This window comes from Manihot esculenta, chromosome 7 (assembly GCF_001659605.2).
Source record: "Manihot esculenta cultivar AM560-2 chromosome 7, M.esculenta_v8, whole genome shotgun sequence".
Taxonomy (NCBI): domain Eukaryota; kingdom Viridiplantae; phylum Streptophyta; class Magnoliopsida; order Malpighiales; family Euphorbiaceae; genus Manihot; species Manihot esculenta.
This window is the reverse complement of record NC_035167.2, coordinates 34,613,580-34,636,502: the sequence shown is the minus strand read 5'-3', so window position 1 is coordinate 34,636,502 and position 22,923 is coordinate 34,613,580.

Sequence of the window (22,923 nt, the reverse complement as noted above, 5' to 3'; positions counted from 1 at the left end):
TTCTATGGCCTGGCACGGAAATGAAAGACCAGGACCCCATTCTACGGCCTGGCACGGATATGAGACTCAAAGACCAGGTGCCCAGAGGAGGCCCTGGGGCAATGGTAAGTAATGTATGATATGACAGGAAGACCAGAACCCCATGCTACGGCCTGGCACGAAATGATGCTGGGACTATTTGGTGACAAGTTCACCCAACCCTTGATGTGAATTGTCTGAGTTATGATGCATTTCATATGAGCATGTTTGTTAACATGTTTTTATGGTTCTACTCACTGGGCTTGTTAGCTCATCCCTCTCCCTTAACCCCCAGGTTTGTAGGTACAGGATAGAGCAGGAGGTCGGATAGAGTAAAGTCTTAGTCATGTAATAGCTCGTAGTGGACATGATGGATAGTGTAATGTAATGTTGAGTTATGTAATGTAATGATGATATTGAAGTTTAGAAGTGTGCTTGACCATAATATGTTGTAAATCCCTTTTTTTTAGATACATGATCTTAAATGTTTATGGATGATTATGTTTAACCAAACTTAATGCATGATTATGTCACCCCATTGGAGCATTGATGAGGACTCCAAGGTGGGGTTAATGTTAATGTCTATGTTAATGCATGCTCAGGTTGAGTTTGGTTCATGAATGAAAAAGAAAAGTTTAAATTTTTATGTATGTTGTTGACCATGTATGGGATTAAACAGGTTCACAGGATGTATATTGGGCTTGCTACAGGTCCCGGCGGCCTTAAGCCGATCTAGATCCTAGCGCCGGTAGCGGTCCGATTTTCGGGTCGTTACAGATGCAGGCATGTTTCATTATAAACCTGCCTTTTGTCATTTGCCTCAAGGCTTGCATTTATCCCCTGATTCAGGGGAGCCCCTTGATAAGCCTAATTTATATAGACGATAGTCAAATTAAGTACATTTCAGATGTATTAAAGGATGCAGGCGTGTTTTATTGTAAACCTGCCTTTTATCCTTTGCCTCAAGGCTTGTATTTATCCCTTGATTCAGGGGAGCCCCTTGATAAGCTTGATTTATATAGAAGACTCATTGGCAGACTTCTCTACATTAATCTCACAAGGCCTGATATATGCTATATTGTACAACACTTGAGCCAATTTATAAGCATGCCCGAAAGCCCCATTGGGAGGCTGCTTTACATATGCTTCGCTATTTTAAAGGGTCATTACATCAGGGACTTTATTTCCCTATAAATATTGACCCGTCACTGAATTCATACTGTGACTCTAGATTGGGCAGCTTGTAATTATTCCATAAAGTCGCTCTCTAGATATTGTATATACTTGGGACCTTGCCTTGTCTCCTAGAAAACGAAGAAATAGCCTACTGTATCTAAGTCCTCAGCCGAGACTAAATATCGTACAATGGCCAACACTATCCTTTGAATTAGCTATACTTTGCAGGACTTGCAAGTTGCCATTCAACTGCCCATCCCACTGCACTGTTACAGCAAGGCAGCCATGCACATTGCTGCCAACTCGGTGTTTCATGAGCGCACGAAATACATCAAGATAAATTGCCACTTGGTCCGAGATCAGCTCCAATAGGGATTCATACTGCCTAATCATCTTCCTACTGAAGAACAGTTGGCAAACATATTCACTAAGGCCTTATCAGCTTGTCGCCATGGCAGCCTTATCCGCAAGTTGAATTTTTTGCCTTTACCAATTTCAACTTAAGGAAGGGGTGTTAAAAATACGTCATTTTATTATTGTTTGTTTATAACTTAGTATTTAAACTATGTCGTTTTATTGTGAGACTTTACTTGTATTAAATACATATTGTGTACTTATTGTTATCTGGTATAAAAGGAAGCAAGATGCTTTCAGAATGCCTGTAACGTCATTTTTTAGTTTGAAATAAAATCACTCGAATTCTTTTTCTCTCTCTTGTCTTTGCACAAAAAGATAGAATATGGATAAAATATATGCAAAACCAAGCCAAGCCAATATAGACGAGAGTAGTGAAAGACAAAATGATGTCGAAGCTTAAAACAAGTTCACTTCACTCATTACAGTCAGATTTGGCTGAAAACTTACTGATGTCTAAGGAAATGACCACATATATGATGTCTCTCACCACAGCCAGTCCAACAATAGAACTAAGGTCACAGAATTCATTCGCATCCAACTGAACACCATCGAGTTACGGTAGAGTTCTCAAATAGAGCCCCTTGATTGCTTAGTCTTTAAGAGCCCCCTTGACTTCTTGGCCCATGACCCCAAGGTTGCTTTGGACCAACAAATCTTCATAATTCACTGCAGCAAACAGAGAGAAAAAGCCTAAAAATAAAATTAAATAATCAAATAAAGTAAAATTCATAAAATAATTAATATTAATTATTAAAATATTTTACTTTCATTTTAATTTAATTCAATTAATTTTTTTAATTAACAATTCAATTTTAATTATAAAATCTAGAGCAAATAATTCTAAATTAATTAATCCTCTCATTTGAATAAAACCAAAATAATTAATTAAAAATTATTATTTACCTTCCAATAAACTGATAATATTCTAATTAATTTTTTAAGTACTGTAATTATTTTTTTAAGTCCACAAGTTAAATTTTTATTTTTAATTCAATTAATATTTATGAGTTATTCAATTTTCTATTTATTCAATTCGAAAATATTTTTTTTAGTATTAATTTTAGAATAAAATTATTTAAATAATAGATATTAAAAAACATAAATTAAATAAATTTAAGAGAATCAATAATTTAAGTTATATCAAGTCCCTAATAAAATAATTTAATTACTCATATTCGAGAATTTAATTACTCATATTTGAGAATTTAAAAAATAAATTCAATTCAGAAATTATTATCCAAAATTATTTTAAATTAATTCTAAAAATAAATAAAAAAATTTAAATATATAAATTTATCTTTCTAAATCTTTCAAAAAAGAAAGTGTTTGAAGAATAGGAGTATCAACAGTATAAAGATGTTCAAAAGTGAATCAGAAAATTAATCCCAATATCTCAAATATAAGATACTCCAATTTCATAGCTTTAAGAGTAAACTTGGACACCAAGTTTCTTACAAAACATGGAGGAAAACGTGCCATAAAGAGCGAAAAACAGGTTACATCATGAAAACACAGAGTTATTCAACATTTTTATTTGTTTTTATAAAAAATTCTCTAAACCTTTTCGAGTTTTTTAAGCTTTAGCTCATTTATTTTTTAACTTATTTTAATTTATAAAAATAATAAAAATTAAATAAAAATATTAAACAATAAAATTAAACTAAGATTTTAAAATTAAACATAAAAACTTAATAAAATTAATAAAAATAAATGGATGTAGTTTAAAAAAATATAAATAGTTGTATAAAATATCACCATATCAGTTTACCACCGTTATGGTGCAACAATTTACTCCATCCAATAAAGTATTTCTCTATCTTGTTCAATAATTTCCTTGCATAATACTACCAATATTACTCTAAGCAGATCATGGCATAAAATGGAATAGCCATTGTCGCTGCTTTTATGAGAACTTCGTTGCTCCCTTGAGATATGTTACTTTAGCCTCTGTACAAAGGATAGTTTGATGTAAACACCTGACCAAAAGAAAAAATCAAATGCGAACAGGAGAGAGAAAATAGCTGATCAATTACTCTTCTTATATTCAAATGAAGGCAATAGAAAGGAGGAGCTCCCTTCAGTCCAAGCACAGAAAAAGAGGGATGCAAAATTATCTCCCGCATCATTCACACAACCACAGTAGCTAAAATAGTAACTCTTTGTCTACTAGTGCTCAAATGAATGAGTCGGCAGATAGTTCAGCCCCTTTAACCCCATCCATGAGTGGGCTGAAGGAAGCTCTCTCAAACCATTTCTCCATTCGACCCTATCTGACTAGAAAACAACTTTCTTCAACTGCAGTTGTCACTCCAGCCATGATGATGAAGTGATGATAATGTATGGATTAACTAATTTTGTTTATATTCATGAACCCGTGGCCATTAAATCATCACATGTAATAAACAATTTGACGTATCAAAAGAGAAGAAGGGCCAAACTAGATATCCGAAATATTCAAAGGAGTTCTCATTTCCTGATGAAGCGCAAAATTATTGTCATCAGTATACAGATAAACGAAAAACTATACTGCTTAACAAAAACAACACGGAAAGTAACGTTAGAGATTTCCAAATTATTAAAATTATAAATAAAAGCAAAGAAAATTGCGTTCTTGCTCTTGTTATGTTCCCATGTTCGTATATGATGGAAGGTATTGTGTATAACTGAGAAACAAATTTCAAACTCTTAAAGTCTAGTGAAAAGTCGGCATCATCAAGAACAAAAACTTGAATATTTCCTGTCAATATACACACTAAAATTGAGTAATTGAAACTTCCCAAGCATATACTATAACTTACAAATACCTCAGAAGTTGTAAGAGAGGATTAAGGGATATCTACTATTCCGCATATATAGACAAAAAGATTGGAAACCCTACAGTAGCAAAACTGTTTTTGCTTCTTTTCTATTAGGCAGAGGGATTCTATATAACTTTAGAAGAAGTTAAATCTGTTTTATTCTTTCAGAGAAGATCGATTTAAAGATTAAGATTAAAGAAACTTAACATCAAGGCAATGTTAAAGTAAAAGATTGTAGCGGGAAGGGAAAATGGATAGAGAATTGAAGGAGCTGTCCAATGGACAACTGGATTTACCTTGGAATTCTTGGCAAGTATAATCCCATAGAGCAGCTTGTATATCCTCCGGACCCAAAAAATGGGGGGAAAACCTGTAAATATGATCTAATCATGGAGTGCATACACAGAGAAGTGTGTACATATATATATATATATATATATATATATATATATATATACAAATATTCAACCTAGTATATTATGAACATATAGCTATGAAACCTTAAACAAAGCAATATAATTGCAACATTGTTCAAAGGGCATTGGAAAGAAAGCAACGAAAGAAACGAAAGAATTTGAAGCAAAATACAAAATAAATAAATGAGGAAAGGAGTTTGCACAATATATGGAAGAGAATATGATTTTTATTCAGAGGGGCATGAGAGTCAGACAGAAAGCGACTCCAGATCTTAATAAATCTAACGAGATAAAGAGAGAGAGAGAGATTTCTTACTTCTTTTACTGCCTTGGGGGATTCTGTAGCAGAAATGTGGTGCAAGGCGTTTACAAAAGTGAATAGTATAGGACTGCACTGCCACCAAACAATGAATAACTTCTTTTTTTTTTTTTTTTTTCCTTTTTCTTTTTCTTTTTAAGTATAACCTGACTCGAATATTGAAATTTTACATTCCTTTCTCATAAATATAAACTTTTTTATATCATAATATAATTAAATTTAATTAAAATAATAAATTTTGTTTAATATATCCTTCACTTATATTATTTTATTATATCTTAAATAGCTTATATTATTAAATTATTTTTAATTAACAAATATTATTTTAAATATATATTAGATAGAAGTACATATTAATATAATAATAAATAATTTTTAAAATCAAAATACCTCATAATTTAAAATTAAAAATAAACTTATATTTAAGATAGTAGAAAAATAATTTGAAAATGATATATTTTTTTGATAAAGAGAGATTTTATTAAAAAGCCAAGAAGAGATTAGTATGGCAAAAGACAAGTAAAATCTAAACACACTCCCATATTTCTAAACCTAAATATAGACATACTAAAAGAAAATCTAGAGATTCTCAGTATAAAATAAAACTCAAAAGCTGAAATTAAAACTAACAAAAAAACCAAAAAAAAAAAAAAAACAGCAAACTAACAAAAAAAAAAAAAAATCGAACTAGAAAACTTGTAAGTTAACAAGCAAGAACTAAGAGTCCAAAAAGCTAAAACCAAATCCAAGAACAAGCTTGGTTTTGTTTAGGATTTTTTACTTGATAAATTATCAGGTCTTTATATTTTGTTAACATTAACTATTTAATAAAAAACTAAGAGAATTAATTTAATTATTTTTTTATAAATTTTAAAATTCTAAATAATAGAAGTGGAGTTTTTTTTTTTAATTCACATTCATTCTATAATCAATTATAAATACTCAAATTCTATATAAAATAAATAAAAAGTATATATGATGTGTAATAATTCAATTAATTTTTTAATAAATTATTTATTTCAAACAAAAATTACACATTATTTATTAAAAAATATGCCCTTATAACTTGGTACGAGATATTATTTAAAAATATATGATGACAAAATTTTTTTATTAATATTCAAACAACATTAATAAGAGAATAAAAAAAAATTATAAAGAGTAATTAATTGCTCATTCTTAACCTTATAGCAGACCCCACAGATCCTACTATTATTGATATTAAATTACAATAATGAAGATATTCTAAATTGAAAACTTAAATTAAAAGAGAATTTAGTTTCTAGTAACTTGTATAAAAGAATATCTTATATATAATTAGATTCAATCCATTTTACATAGAACCAACTTGTATTGAGCTACCAATAAATATCTAATCATATAAAGTTCACTTTTTAAATATTTAATTATGAGTGTGAAATTACGTGTTAAATCCCATATGATTAGATTGATATTGAGAAAAATCCTTTACATATGACTGCTTGAAATATATCATATGCTGAAAGGATTGTAAATTTAGTGATTTGGTTATTGTTTTCATATTGTTAATAAATATTAACCCTAAATCAATTTCGAACTTTTTACTCTAAAATATCAAATATCACTGGCATCTTTTGAGTTGCAGAGTATCCATTGATCTACATGAGTAGAGCAGTAAAATAAAGAAATATATGTTGGTTAAGCATTTTGAGAAAAATATGCTGGTTAAGCAAGTGTTAGCCCAGGTGTTAAGTTGCATCTTGTTATGGCTTGAGAGGCGCAAAAGGCTCGAACTAGAAAACTTCATGGGGTTAATTAAAAATATGATAAAAAGAAGAAGAATGTATATGGCTGTGACAAAATGAGCAAGAGTGAGTGCATGACAGTGCTAGCACTCTGAGAAATAATAGCACTGTATTCAAAACGCTATAAAGTAAATGTGAGGAGCCTCAGCTTCTCTGTATCACTAAGAGTGCCGTTGTGGAGACCATACTTTTAGGTCTTTTAACGGATTGGTGTGATATCCTTGATAGGCCTTAGTCTTACTTGCCATCATCATACTGTTTACGCTTTAGGAACAAAACAGGGCTGCAACTTTTGCAAAGTCACTGACGATACAGTGGCAAATAGCAACCAAGTGGATCCCATCAGGCACACCCACCACCTACATTTAAACCGCCGTTGCTGACGGACCTCGAATGGCTTTTATACGTCTCATCCCCGTCCCATGATTAAAGAATTGGTACGTTAATTTCTTCCTAACTATAACAATTGAATAAACATATACAAGTAACAACGCAACTAGAAGATTTTGGTCATACGGGCAGCAGTCAACCTTTAACTTAAATGCCATATATGGATATGATATTTATGGAACTGTTCACCTTATCCGATGATGTGTAAAAGATACATTGCCCAAATTCTATAGTACTCCTCGTAGCACATACATTATACAAATATTATATAAATGGATGGGAGAAAAAAAAACAGCAGATGTTTTAGAAACTGTTGATTGATGAGGCTTTTTCCAAATACTTAGTTGTTTAAATTAGTGGGGATCGAATTCGCCCAAAATAAATCATGCTCTTTTCAATAATTATATATGGTGAGTAGGGTCGAATCCAAAGGAAACTAGTTAACTACAAATTTACTCATGAGAATAGACGCGGAAGAAGACGAAAGATGACCTGCTAACTGACCGGGTGACGACCAAATTAAGGCCTTGACGATTGTCCTGCCTTCGACAAACCAGCTGACGACCATATGACTCAATGAGTTAAAATCCGACCTTCTGACATGTCGAATTGATGACCAACCTCTTAGTCACAGACCTATTTATACTGTTAGATTGATATCCTGACGTACTTATGCCCTTACAATAAGATGTCCGACCTATTAACCAATTGGCTGACTGATTTCTGACCTAATGGCTGAACTGAAGACCTGCTTGCTAGCCTATAGAAAATCTTACTATTCGACCTCTTGATGACTTCTCTATCTTGATGACCTATTGAGTGCACGACTCGATGTCTTGAAGGCCTTGATGTCTGACCAGTTGACTACACATCTTAAAGGCCCGCTTGCCAGCTTGCCAACCTAACAAGCTTTCAACCTCTTGCCTGGCTTCAAAAACAAAATAATTAAACTGTAAATATAATAAAAGGGGTTTTAATTGAGAAGGTTTAACCGAAAGCAAACATAAACTATTAAAGAGCAAATAATTAAAGAGATTAATCAGAGTAAGAAAACATCTAGTTTCAAAAATATCTCGGTGTGAATTTTCTAAATTGATCATAGACTCAAGGATGTCCTACCTTACTTCTGGTTAGTCAGTTATAACTGTTGACACAGTCTAACAACTTAATCTTTTTTTAGATACAAGACTGAAAAGGATCAGCTCACTAGTTAGCATCTAATAATCAAATAAACCACATGATCAGCTCAATGAAATTTCAATTTGATAACAATATTAAAAATTATGAAGACTTGACTCCGACCAAGAAGCTAATTCAACACGGTTGTGAAATCAGAATAAGTTATTTCACAATAAAATATTATTTATCATAAATATCAAACTCACAAGTGATCATAGACTTAATGAATCTAAATAAATATATATTATTCATTCAACTGAACAATTGGCCAGACCGCATCAATTAAACAAATAATAATTTCAAGAATAAAAGGAACAACATAGAAAGCATAAATGAAAAGGAAAGATTAAGCTCTATTGATCTTGCATTCCGTACGAATTACACCTTGAAAACTTCTCTAGCTAGATAAAGGAGTTTAGCTACTGGAGCTCATAACAAAACTCTAAAACTCTGAAATAAAATCTGAATTAACTCTGAATACCCAATTACGAGGTCTGCCCTGCGAGAGGTCTGATGAGGTTTGCTTTGCACGAGTCTGCCTTGTAAGAGGTCGGCTCTTGTGAGAGGCATGGCGATAAGAGGTCAGCTCCGTGAGGATCTGCCCTGTAAAAAGTCGGCCTTACCTGAGATTTGTTCCGCGATTTCACCTCTGATTTCTACTAAAATCTTCCAATTAAGAGCTTTTCTTCTCAAATAATATAGAATCATTCAAGATTATAAAAAGAAAAGAAATATCCATAATTTAGCATAATTAACTCTAATTTCACAAGGAAGAATGTGCACTAAATAGGCAGAATATGCACCCTATTAAATTTTCCCTCACTTAGTTCATGCTTGCCCTCAAGTATGAGATATATGTAAAAACATCATGTCCCACATGTAACTCCTTAGTGTGGCCTTCCCTTTTTGAATAAAGCTTGAACCAACAAGTTCCAAGAGATCAATCCAAAGGGCAATGTAAAGGTAGGCAACAGTAGAATACCTCCTATAGAGCCTAAAAATCAAGCATCAAAGACGCACAAAGTAGAACCTCCATATTTAAGCACACAATTAAGATTTTCAAGTGATTAATGTCAACTCAAATCAAGTTAAATGCCAAAACTAGTCAGGCTATAAAGCATAAAACACTTCATATTTTATTTTCTGTTAATGCTAAGTGCTAGTGAACCATTTCAGCTAAAAAATCTTCTTTATATTATATGTAGTTGAGCACTTTTTCTTGCTTGAGGTGTTAATTGTTTTGACGCAAAGGCGCATATTGGTAATACCCGTCCCTGACTCGCGGTTGTCGAAACCGGTCAAAAATAACCTTTCCGGTTATCAACAATATTATTACTGCATGCAGATAGTGGTAAATGATCGAATCCACAGAGAATTGTAAACTTACCAACCTTCCTTATCAGAACCAAGAGAACGCATTGAGAATGAATAAATTGAAAGCAAATAAAATAAAAGTGCAAAGTAAAAGGGGGGTTTTGAGATTTGATTTGTCTAAGCAACTACTGAAAGCAATTAAATAAGCGATTAATTAAAAATAAGATGAAATCAGTATGAGAAAGGTCTAGTTGAAGATATGAATCCACTTTGATTGTTTGGATTGATCATTGAAACTTATGTTTCTTAGGTTGATTCAATAGATTAGTTATAGATATGGAAAACGCTTCTCACCACCATGTCTCTCCTTATGATTAAACCAATTAGGGAACGTCCTCTAATTAATTACTAATTAACAAATTGCCAAGGAACGTCATTGGGCCTTAGGCATCAAACAATTGTTAATTGTATGAAGAAAGAGAGAGATCCAATCCTAACTACTCAAACACATGAGATGTTGCTAGATCATAAAATTCCTTAGTTGTTACACCAAGTGTTCTTATGTTTGAATAATTCCAGCAATTACGGATTAAAAATTATCCAAACTAATAATTAATTACCTTGCAATCAAGAATCAAGTGGCCAATTTGATCAAAACAACAAAGCAATAATAGAATTCAAGCATGAATTGTATGAATATTGAATAACCAAAAGACAAACAATGTGTGTTCAGATCTCACAATCCATTAAACAACCTTAGTTTCAACCAATCTTCAACTAGATAAAAAGGTTTCAGCCACTCATGGCTGAATCAAAACCAAAAATAAAAGAAAGGTAGAAGAAGAAGAAGCCGGATGAGAGTCTTGCGCAGAAGATGTTGCAAAAACGTGGAGAGAGTCTGAAGAGGGTGGGCGGTTGGCTTTGTGGACCTTTTTATAGAGTTTAGGTGTTGTCCTTGGTTCCTAATTAGTGAAGAGGCTGCCCAAGATGCTGCCCATGTGCAACTTGCTGCCCAAGTTGTTGCAAAAGAGGAAAGAGTCGCGTTGCAAGCTCGCCAGATGGAAGGAAGCACGTGGCTTGTGTTCAGAAGAGGAAAGAATCGTGCATTAATGCTTTCAGAAGAGAAAAGAGACGTGGCTGGAGCTTCAGAAGGAAAGAGGCACGTTCCAAGGCTTTCAGAAGAGAAAGGACGCGCGCCTTGGCCTCCAGAAGGCAGGTGGCGTGTGCATGGACTGCAGAAGAGGAAGTGGAGCGCAGTCATTAATGTGCAGAAGAGGAAAGATATATGTCCTGTCTTTCCTTTTTAGGTGGAGCCTTCGTTTGAATTTTGAATGCTGAACGCAGAAGAGGCAAGTGCGTCTTCATGAAATCTTGCTACCTAAATAGGAAGATATGACTGCTGCAGTGTGTGCACATCTTTGAACAAGGAAAAAAAGATCTGCAATTTGAATTTCAAATAATCTTCTGATTGAGCATTCCTTATTTGCTTTTGCTTCTGCACTTTCCTTATTTGAAAACTTTCCTTTTCTGAAAACTTTCCTTATTTGAAAACTTTCCTTTTTTGGCACTTTCCATATTTGGCACTTTTTGGCCGTTTTAAGAGCATTTTCTCCAGAATGTCTATTTACACCTAATGTCTGCAAAACATGATTAAAACCACAAAATTAGGCAGAAAAGATGTAAATAAACATCAAGAACATAATGATAAAATAGACTAAAATATGCTCTATCAGTCCCCAGCTACTTGTGTCACAATCCTCAAATTGCTACTAGCTCTACTCTTTATCCATTAACGGACAGAGGAGTAGGTTTTGTACTTTTCAGGTGTTCATTTACTTTCTTGAAGATGAAATGACCCATCTATCACTTAGCACTTTTATTTTGAGCATAATGTTATCACACAATTAGTATAGCTAAAGTTTTGATACATTCTTTAATTGAGTTCACAAACAAATTAAGAGCAAGTAAATTTTTAGACACATATTGTAACGACCCGGAAACCGGTACCCCTCAGTAACGGTCCGAACCATCACTGGCACTAGGATCCAGATCGGCTTAAGGCCGCCGGGACCCGTAGCAAGCCGACTATACTCTCTGTGTACCTGATAAATCCCATACATGATACAAAGATACTCACCAATCCTGTAAAACTCTGTAGGCTTAACTACTGCTACTCAGATATATCAATCTGAAATGGCCCTCAGGGCCTATACCAGGGACTACTATCTGCTGTGGATCAAGGGATTTAAACCCTTTTACGCTGTAACACAATCCACTGGTATCACATCAAAGCCATACATTAAGCCTAACTCACACATTTCTCATCAAGAAACGTAATACAGGATTCATGTACAAGGGATTAATCATACATCACACTATAGCAATGATACTAGGAAAAGCACAAGTCTATCCAGTATACGACAGTACATATCTATACACATTACATTACCACTAATCTTTGAGTTACATCATGTCCACTACGTTATTACAACCATACATTCATGCATATCTTCCCTCTGTACTCTTGCTGACTTTAACTTCCCATAGCTATCTCAGAACCTGCAAAACTGGGGTTAAGGGAGTGGGATGAGCTACTACAGCCCAGTGAGGAGGAACAATAAAAACAGTTCATTCATTACATGCTTTCATGAAATGCATCACATCACAAACATATCATCTCAAGGATGAATTTGTCACCAATAGCCCTCAACTACATGTTATAATCCAACTGTGCCAAGGAGACGATGTCATCACCTGGTCTACACTTATCTCTCTGATATCATAACATGACTAACTGTGCCAAGGAGACGAGGTCTCACCTGGTCTACACTTAACTCTGATTTGACAGCCCAGCTGTCTCACTCATAGTACCAGGAGCGACCTGGACTATCCAGGGGCGACCTGGTATGGCTATCTCATGCCATAAATCTGTATCTGCTCTCTGTCAAGGGCTAAGGATCATCCAACATTCATCCACATAAACAACAACGTATATGCAATGTATCATCGTCGTGAAGTCTAATGCAATACAACCTAATACATAACATGGCAGTTTATGATGCATGGATCATGCTAGAATCGTGTCATTTCTCAAGTAAAATATGAAGTTTAGTTCCACTCACCTCTAGCCAATGCTGGCTAACTCTGGGCCAACTCTAACTCTGGAGCCTCCTCGGTTCCTCGGTCCAATCCTACACAGATGGACGTAAATGAGGTACCAAACATACTCTAACATAACTATGAACATCTCTCCAAAAACCCTCTAAAACATCACAAAACATGCATGCAAAACAAGCAAAGGAAGGCTGGACAGGGCACCTTCGGCAGCACCTTCGGCGGCCGAATGTCTCCTCCAGAGACGAAAGTCAGGCATGTTCGGCGGCCTAACTTGGACTTTCGGGGGCCGAACCTGAGTTTAGCCAGAACTCAGTTTCGTGCACAAGGACGCCTGCCAGTCCCTCCATCACCTGTTCAGACCTCAACACATGCATTTAACCCTTCTAAAACATGCATAAACACTTCAACAAGCCTAAGGGAGCTTCAAATAACTTTAAACTCCAACAAACAAGCTCACAAGACACACATCAAACATAAAGGATTCATAAACCCTATGATGCACATCTCATGCAAACTCATGCCTAGCTCCCTTTTCCCTTTACAACACTCATAAAAACATCAGAAGAACCATGGATCAACACTTACCTCTTGAAGAACAAAGGCTGAGATGATCCAAACTCAAAGATATGGAGAAACCAAGCTTCAAAAGCTTCAAACTCCAAAACCTTGTTTCAAGCTCACAACTCTTCAAAACAAGGGTAAAACTCAGTAAAACCGTGAAAGATTTGAAGAAAAACCATGAAAATACTTTAAGGAGATCAAGACCTCACCTAGGTCAGAAGGAGAGAAGAAACCTCCTCCTTTTTTCTGCCACTCGGTGCCCTTATAGATGAGCAACCGCCTCAGGTTCGGCTGCCGAATCGCATGCAAAACTATGCAACCTTCGGCGGCCGAACTTAACCTTCGGGGGCCGAAACTAGGGAACTTTAGGCGGCCGAACTTAACCTTAGGGGGCCGAACATGGCAAAATGCCTCCTTGGCCATATCTCTTCAAAATTCAATCCTTTTCTACGCTAAACCTTTAAAACACTTGAAAAGATTTTAGAAAACTTTCTCTTACCCTTCCAGAGACCTCTGACATCCTCGAACTCCCCCGGACGGTAGGAATTCCGATGTCTGAATCTCGCCGGGTATTACATTCTTCCCTCCTTTAAAAACATTCGTCCTCGAATGTTAAAACAACAACAATAAACATACAGGGAAACAAGAAGAAAGCCTACCATCGGCTCTACGAAGAGACATAGATACCCCTGGAGTAAAACTCCCGGGTTGGCTATACTGTCTGACTTTGCTGACCCTTTACTGCTTACGCTGTGTCTACACTAATTGTTTACCACTCTTGCTTGTACACAATCGACCTGACTCTTTCATATGACTACTAACTTTCCTTTTCTTTGACTTTTCTCAGCTTATTTACACTACTCTGGTTATACGAACCTTTACTTCTCTTTACTTATCACTTCTGTCAGTACACAACAACTGACTTGAATCTTTCATCTGACTACGGATCTTCCTTTCTCTTTGCTGCTTCTCGGCTTTATAACTCTACGGAACTGCTAGATGACTTGGCTATCACGTTCTCTCTCTCTACTTACTTTCAATGTTATATTGTGACACATCACAATGAAACAGACATGCCCTGAAATTGCACTCAGCTTACAGAACTTGGCCTCTATGCCGTGTTCTCTTACAATCATCAATGCTTAGTAGATAATGGGCATGCTTCTCTATTTCTCTAAACTATTCTACGATTTTGCTGCGCACTCTGATCCTTGCCCGTCTTTACTTTTCTTTACTCTACTGGCTTCTTCTCTTTTGATCCCTTCTCACATTACTAGACTATCTCTAGCTCTCTAGCTATCTGTTTCTATAGGATCAACTGATAAGCGACATCTGACTGAGGGCAGCTAAGCCGTACCCAGTAAATCCTGTCTTGTATACTCAGAGTCGCTGAGCAGTTTTACCCCTTCCCTCTGGTTTAACCTCTTCATTACAATTAAAATCTCATCGCTACACAACTGTTACCTGACTTTTCTCTACCTTTCGACAGATAGTCGATTATAGAAAACAACCGGCTTCTACTAGCTGTTCCTATGGATCACCTATCCTTGGTAGTGAGTTTGTGCAACTATTCACAGTTGTGATAAAATCTCAAGGTTTCATCCTCCGTTTCTCACAACGATACTGGAACATTCCAGGGTGTGTGGTACTAAGTCGGATAGAATCCTTTACTACCAAGTGCATATTGTTCTACTCTTCATGCTGTAACTGCTTTTCTAGCTCTTATAGGTTTCACTTCTTACATGCTACAGGTATCATTCCAAAGGAAAAGGTGAAGATGCATCTAGTCTCCATTCTCACTTAACTTGCAACCCCGACTGGGTTTACTAATGGTAAACCTGCTAACTCGTCTGGGATAACATATAACACTCTTTCTCTTTTCCTGTCTATGAATACTGAGGCTGGTTCCCTGACCTGGCTATGCGCTCAAACAAGAGCAAGAAAACTCCTGACTAACTTCCCTAACGAATTCACGAGCCTGTAGGGTTGATATCAAACTGCTGGGTATGCTAAACTGTCCCCCTCTAAGGACTAACTCTGACCCATCCGAGCCTCTGAACTCTGAACTGTCCTACCTTGTCTTTGCAGACTTAGGTAGTACCTCAAGTAGCTAGCCAATCCGCCCTAGGTTGACATCATCAGTCACCCCTAGAACCATAAGGTCAGCTGGACGGCATCTACTACTCTCAACAAACTCTGAACTGAACTGACAGACTGACTCTGCCATAGATGGATCACACTCTTGGGCCCTCTGACCCAAAGAGAACACTCTACGCCAGAAGTTATCAACCCCTCCTCTATTTATGGCTCTCAAAACAACAGGGAAAGAAACATCAGGGTCCACTAAAATCTACACATCTGAACACCCGCAAGTGAACGTATCGGCCATCACCGTGTTCGATGTGTTAGTAGTCATATGAAAGAGTCAGGTCGATTGTGTACAAGCAAGAGTGGTAAACAATTAGTGTAGACACAGCGTAAGCAGTAAAGGGTCAGCAAAGTCAGACAGTATAGCCAACCCGGGAGTTTTACTCCAGGGGTATCTGTGTCTCTTCGTAGAGCCGATGGTAGGCTTTCTTCTTGTTTCCCTGTATGTTTATTGTTGTTGTTTTAACATTCGAGGACGAATGTTTTTTAAAGGAGGGAAGAATGTAATACCCGGCTAGATTCAGACATCGGAATTCCTACCGTCCGGGGGAGTTCGAGGATGTCAGAGGTCTCTGGAAGGGTAAGAGAAAGTTTTCTAAAATATGTGCAAGTGTTTTAAAGGTTTAGCGTAGAAAAGGATTGAGTTTTGAAGAGATATGGCCAAGGAGGCATTTTGCCATGTTCGGCCCCCTAAGGTTAAGTTCGGCCGCCGAAAGTGCCCAATGTTCGGCCCCCGAAGGTTATGTTCGGCCCCCGAAAGTTGCATAGTTTTGCATGCGATTCGGCAGCCGAACCTGAGGCGGTTGCTCATCTATAAGGGCACCGAGTGGCAGAAAAAAGGAGGAGGTTTCTTCTCTCCTTCTGACCTAGGTGAGGTCTTGATCTCCTTAAAGTATTTTCATGGTTTTTCTTCAAATCTTTCACGGTTTTACTGAGTTTTACCCTTGTTTTGAAGAGTTGTGAGCTTGAAACAAGGTTTTGGAGTTTGAAGCTTTTGAAGCTTGGTTTCTCCATATCTTTGAGTTTGGATCATCTCAGCCTTTGTTCTTCGAGAGGTAAGTGTTGATCCATGGTTCTTATGATGTTTTTATGAGTGTTGTAAAGGGAAAAGGGAGCTAGGCATGAGTTTGCATGAGATGTGCATCATAGGGTTTATGAATCCTTTATGTTTGATGTGTGTCTTGTGAGCTTGTTTGTTGGAGTTTAAAGTTATTTTAAGCTCCCTTAGGCTTGTTGAAGTGTTTATGCATGTTTTAGAAGGGTTAAATGCATGTGTTGAGGTCTGAACAGGTGATGGAGGGACTGGCAGGCGTCCTTGTGCACGAAACTGAGTTCTGGCTAAACTCAGGTTCGGCCCCCGAAAGTCCAAGTTAGGCCGCCGAACATGCCTGACTTTCGTCTCTGGAGGAGACATTCGGCCGCCGAAGGTGCTGCCGAAGGTGCCCTGTCCAGCCTTCCTTTGCTTGTTTTGCATGCATGTTTTGTGATGTTTTAGAGGGTTTTTGGAGAGATGTTCATAGTTATGTTAGAGTATGTTTGGTACCTCATTTACGTCCATCTGTGTAGGATTGGACCGAGGAACCGAGGAGGCTCCAGAGTTAGAGTTGGCCCAGAGTTAGCCAGCATTGGCTAGAGGTGAGTGGAACTAAACTGAATATTTTATTTTGAGAAATGACACGATTCTAGCATGATCCATGCATCATAAAATGCCATGTTATGTAATAGGTTGTATTGCATTAAAATCCACGAATTTGATGCATTGCATAAGTTGTTGTTGTGGTGTGGATGAACGTTGGATGATCCTTAGCCCTTGACATGAGATAAGATACTACTACAGAGATATGGCATGAGATAGCCATTCCAGGTCGCTCCTGGATAGTCCAGGTCGCTCCTGGTACTCAGTTACAGATAGACATACAGCATAAGAGAAGACTGGGTGATGGCTCCGCCTCCCTAGCATTATTGGATTTGTTGTGATATGATACAGTACAGAGAAGACTGGGTGATGGTTCTACCTCCCTAGCACAGTTGGGTATAGAAGTCTAGGTGATGGCTCTGCCTCCCTAGCAAGTAGGGTATTTGTTTATAGTAGGGGGCTATAGGTGACAAGTTCATCCGTTTGATGATTTGTTTGTGATGTGACGCATTTCATGATAACATGTAATTAATGAACTGTTTTACTGTTCCTCCTCACTGGGCTATAGAGCTCATCCCACTCCCTTAACCCCAGTTTTGCAGGTTCTGAGATAGCTATGGGAAGTCAAAGTCAGCAAGAGTACAGAGGAAAGTTGTGCTTGAATGTATGTTGTAATAGCGTAGTGGAGCCCGGCCCCGTACGACCGGCCCTGTTACCGCTCACAGCCCGTTACACCTCCTGGGGGCGGCCACTGTGAGCAGCTCTTAACATCCCTTCACCCTCACGGGTTCCAGGCAGGATTTGTCCCTCGGGGGAGCCAGTACGGCCCGCCCTAGCCCGAGTGGATTTGGCCCAATTCCTTCCTCTGGGAATTAGGTCGCCTCCCCCACTGCTCGAACCCTTGACCTCCCACTTTAAGGGAATAGTCTGGTGAGAGTGAGTACCAATTCTTCTAGTAGAAGAATTGGTACTCACTCTCACCAGACTATTCCCTTCTAGAAGAATTGGTACTCACTCTCACCAGACTATTCCCTTAAAGTGGGAGGTCAAGGGTTCGAGCAGTGGGGGAGGCGACCTAATTCCCAGAGGAAGGAATTGGGCCAAATCCACTCGGGCTAGGGCGGGCCGTACTGGCTCCCCCGAGGGACAAATCCTGCCTGGAACCCGTGAGGGTGAAGGGATGTTAAGAGCTGCTCACAGTGGCCGCCCCCAGGAGGTGTAACGGGCTGTGAGCGGTAACAGGGCCGGTCGTACGGGGCCGGGCTGTTACACATATTCATTATAAGGCTCTCTCAATGTGTATTTAAGAGTCTATTAGTGTGAGAAAAAGAGAGACTCTACTAAGACTACCTAGACATTGCAAATTAATTTAACCTCCCAAAGCTCAAGTGGCTAGCTTTTCATGTAAGCAGGGGGACTAAAGGCTTTTAAAACGACTTAACAAGAGAGAAGAAACATGTGGAAGTATGTAAACATGTTTGTAACCCCAACACTTAGCCCATTTTGTCCCAAAATGAATAGTGCATGATTATAACTGAAAAACAAGAAAGAAAGGGGACTTCCTTGGTGTAATGGGAGTAGCAGGTGTTGTAGGGAAAAAATGATTGAAGCCATTAGGGAAGGGTGGGAATGCTTATGCAGACTTGACGACTAGGGACAGACCTATTGATCAGGGGTACTAGGCATGTGAGGTAGTCATTGAGGTCGGAACCCAATCGTTAGCACTTTAGTGGGTGGTGGTCCCCACTCTCTTTTTCGTGACCTTTACATCTAAAAGGGAAAGAAGCAAACTCTAGACCATCCATTAGTAATTCCAATTTTGAAAATGATCAGAAAGACAATTTATTAAAAATAAAAGAAAACCAAAACAAAAAATAAAGAAGGTAAGGTGTGGGCACACCTTATAAAGTGGGTTGCCTCCCATAAGCGCTCTGCTTTAATGTCTTAGGCTGGACAAGTAGTGGTGTTAACCTGCATCAGAATGCTTAGCCACCAGATCAGAATGGTCGACCAAGCATACATCTTCCTCCACTTGAGCTCGGAAACCTTCATAGAAGAGTTTAAACTGGTATTCATTAACCATTAATGTATATCCTGTGTCGATGAATGAAAGAGGAAAATGGTCTTCTCTTCCAGAGGCATTCAATTTTTTATAATTGATACTGTAACGACCTGGAAATCGGACTGCTATCGGCGCTAGGATCCAAATCGACATAAGGTCGCCGGGACCCGTAGCAAGCCAAACATACATCATGTATACTTATTTAATCCCATACATGATCATACATTTACATAAGAATTTAAACTTTTATTTCATTCACCAAGCTCAACCTGTGCATGCACAACTCATAACCATAAAACCCCACATTGGAGTCCTCATCAAATGCTCCAATGGGGTAACATATCATATTTTAAGCTTGGATTACATAAGCATCATTAAACATTTCGTTAAAAGATCATGTACCAAAAAGGGATTAACATACACTAGGGCCAAGCACCATTCTAAACCTCAATATACATCATTGCATTACATTACTGTACTATACGTTACATTACAATATTTTTCATGTCCACATCTAGCTATTACATAAAACATGACTTTACTTTGGCTGACCTCCTGGTCTATTCCGTACCTGCAAACCTGGGGTTAAGGGAATGGGGTGAGCTACTAGAGCCCAGTGAGCAGAATAATAAAACATTTTATTTAAAACATATGATCTCATGAAATGCATCACATCACAAACAAATCACAATCAAGGATGAACTTGTCACCAATAGCCCTCTACACATTCCAATGGTGCCAGGGGCGTAGAATGGGCCTCACTGGTCTTTCTCTTAACATAACATAACATAACATAACATTCCAATATGCCAGGGGTGTAGAATGGGCCTCACTGGTCTTACATACCGTATCATTGTCATCGTATCATATCATAGTGAGGGCTAAAGGATCATCCAACATTCATCCACATCAACAACATAACATGCAATACAACATATTCGTGAATTCTAATGCAAGCACCCTAATATATCTCATGGCATTCATGATGCGTGAATCATGCTAAAACTTTCATTATTTACTTTGAAACATAAAGAGTCATTCTACTCACCTCAGGCTAGCTTTGAAAAGACACGGGAGCAGCTATCTCACTGCTGGGGTCCTCGGTTCCTCGGGCATCATATCACAGACAGTTCATCTCAAGGGTCAATCTGTCACCAAATAGTCCCAGTATCACCAGACCAGGGCGTAGTCAAAGGCACCTGGTTCTCCTGTCTCATATATCTATACGTGTATATAACACCTGTACTTACCATTGCCAGGGCATAGTCAAAGGCTCCTTGATAGAGCATAAATTAGTCCATTTTATATTAATATTATTGATAAATATTTACATGATTTCTGCTTAATTTATTGCTTTTAATATTATTTTGCAGAAAATAGTATAAAAGGACAATTTGGAGAAAATTCCCCTAAAACTGCCTTATTTGGAGTAAAAGAGAGCAAGTCTGCCAAGCCGGATTCAAGTCAAATATGGAAAAAATATTTTGAAGCTTAATATTCAAGCACTTGGGCCGCTTATGGACAGCCCAATGGATCATCCTCACGCTACAGCCCGCACGCTCCCGCATTCATCATGGCCCATTCCCGGAGCACTCACGCGGCCCGCTTCTCCAATTCACTTCCTGTGGACAGCACATGCACCCACTTTCCCATTCACAAACACACGGGCCACTCCACTTTCACAATCTTCACGCCAATTCCTGCACTTGCATGTGGAGCACATTTCACCTTCGCGTGGACCAATGCCTGTACATGGACCACGCAGCCCACTCACGTCATCAACTCCCGCACAATGGGCAGCCCGTGGACCGAGCTCTTCACATGGATCCGCCTCAACATGGCCAGCACTTCATCAATTCATCCGCATTTGGGCCCGCGTTCCAGCAGCTCTCTGCACGTGGCCCATTGCCGCCACTCACGCACCATTCACCACGCACACGGGATCCGCACGAAGCCACTGCACCACAATCAATTCACGCGGGCCAAAGCTCCCTGCGCGTGGACCATTCCTTCTCGTGGACACTCGCGCGCTCGATCCACTCCCAGGCCAGCAATCTTCCAAAATAGTGCGCCCCTCTGCACTTATAAACAGAGCCTTCAGTGGCCAAATTAACGACACAAATTCCTCCTCTCGGCAGCCCGGCGCAAGGCTCGGTTCTTTTCTTCTTTTCTCTTTTATTTTTATTTTTCTGTTTTTAATTCAGCCAATGAGTGGCTGATTTCTTTTATTTAGTTGAATATTGATTGAAACTTTAGTTGGTTAATGGGTTGTGAGACTTGATCAAATATTATTTAATTTTTGGGAATTCAATATTCATGCAATTTGATATTTAATTCTCATATTATTTTGTTATTGAGATCTACGTTGATTTTTTATTGCAAAATAATTATTTGTTAGTTTGAATGATTTAAGTCCCTAATTGCTTAGATTATTCTTACATGAGAACACTTGGGATCAAACCCAAGGAAATTGCATGATCTAGCATTGTCTCCATACGTTTGGTAGTTAGGATTGGATCTCTCTATTTCTTAATGCAATTGACAATTGTTTTGATGCCTAAGGCCCAAGGACGTTCCTTGGCAATTTGTTAATTAGTAATTAATTAAAGGACGTTCCCTAATTGGTTTAATCATAAGGAGAGATAATGGTGGTGAGAAGCGTCTTCCATCCCCATAACTGATCTATTGAATCAACCCAAAAGAATAAAGTGTCTGTGATCAATCCCGACAACTAAAGTGGATCCAATACTTCAACTATATCTTTCTTATTATTTATTTCTCTTTTATTTTATTATTCACTTTATTTTTATTGCTTTCAGTTTTAGATTAATTAAATCAATCTCAAAACCCCACATTTTACTTTCAGTTTATCTTGTTTTTAGTTTATCTCGTTTTCAGTTTTCCTCTTTTTCAATTTATTTTTGTTTCAGTTTATTTTATTGGTCTTGATAAGGAAAATAGGTGAGTTCTCAATTCCCTGTGGATTCGATCCTTTCACCACTATCTGCAGTTGTAAATTGTTGATAACCAGAAAGGTTATTTTTGACCGGCTTCGACAACCGCGAGTCACTCCTGGACTTTTCTATCTCTGCCAGGGCGTAGTCAAAGGCTCCTGGACTTCTATACCTGCCAGGGCGTAGTCAAAGGCTCCTGGACTTATCTCAGAGACTATTGGATCATTCAGCATTCACACACATCAACAAGTAAGTATGCAATGCAACACATTCGTGGATTCTAATGCAATCAACCAACTGCATAATCATGGTGCATGAAATATGCTAAAAACATTCCATTTCTCAATTTAAAGAATTAGGTTTAGTTCCACTCACCTCTGGCTATCTCTGAACAGACTCTGCAAACTCTGAAGCAGTACTCACTGCTGACCTCTCTGGTTCCTCTGGTCTGTGCCTACACAGATGGACTCAAATGAGGGACCAAACTAGCTCAAGAACAACTCTATTAAACTCCCCAAGAATCCCCTTAAACTTCCTAAAACAATCATACAAAAGAAGGCTGGACAGAGCACTTTCGGCAGCAGGTTCGGCGGCTGAAAGTCCTCTCCAGAGCCGAAACTCATGCACCTTCGGC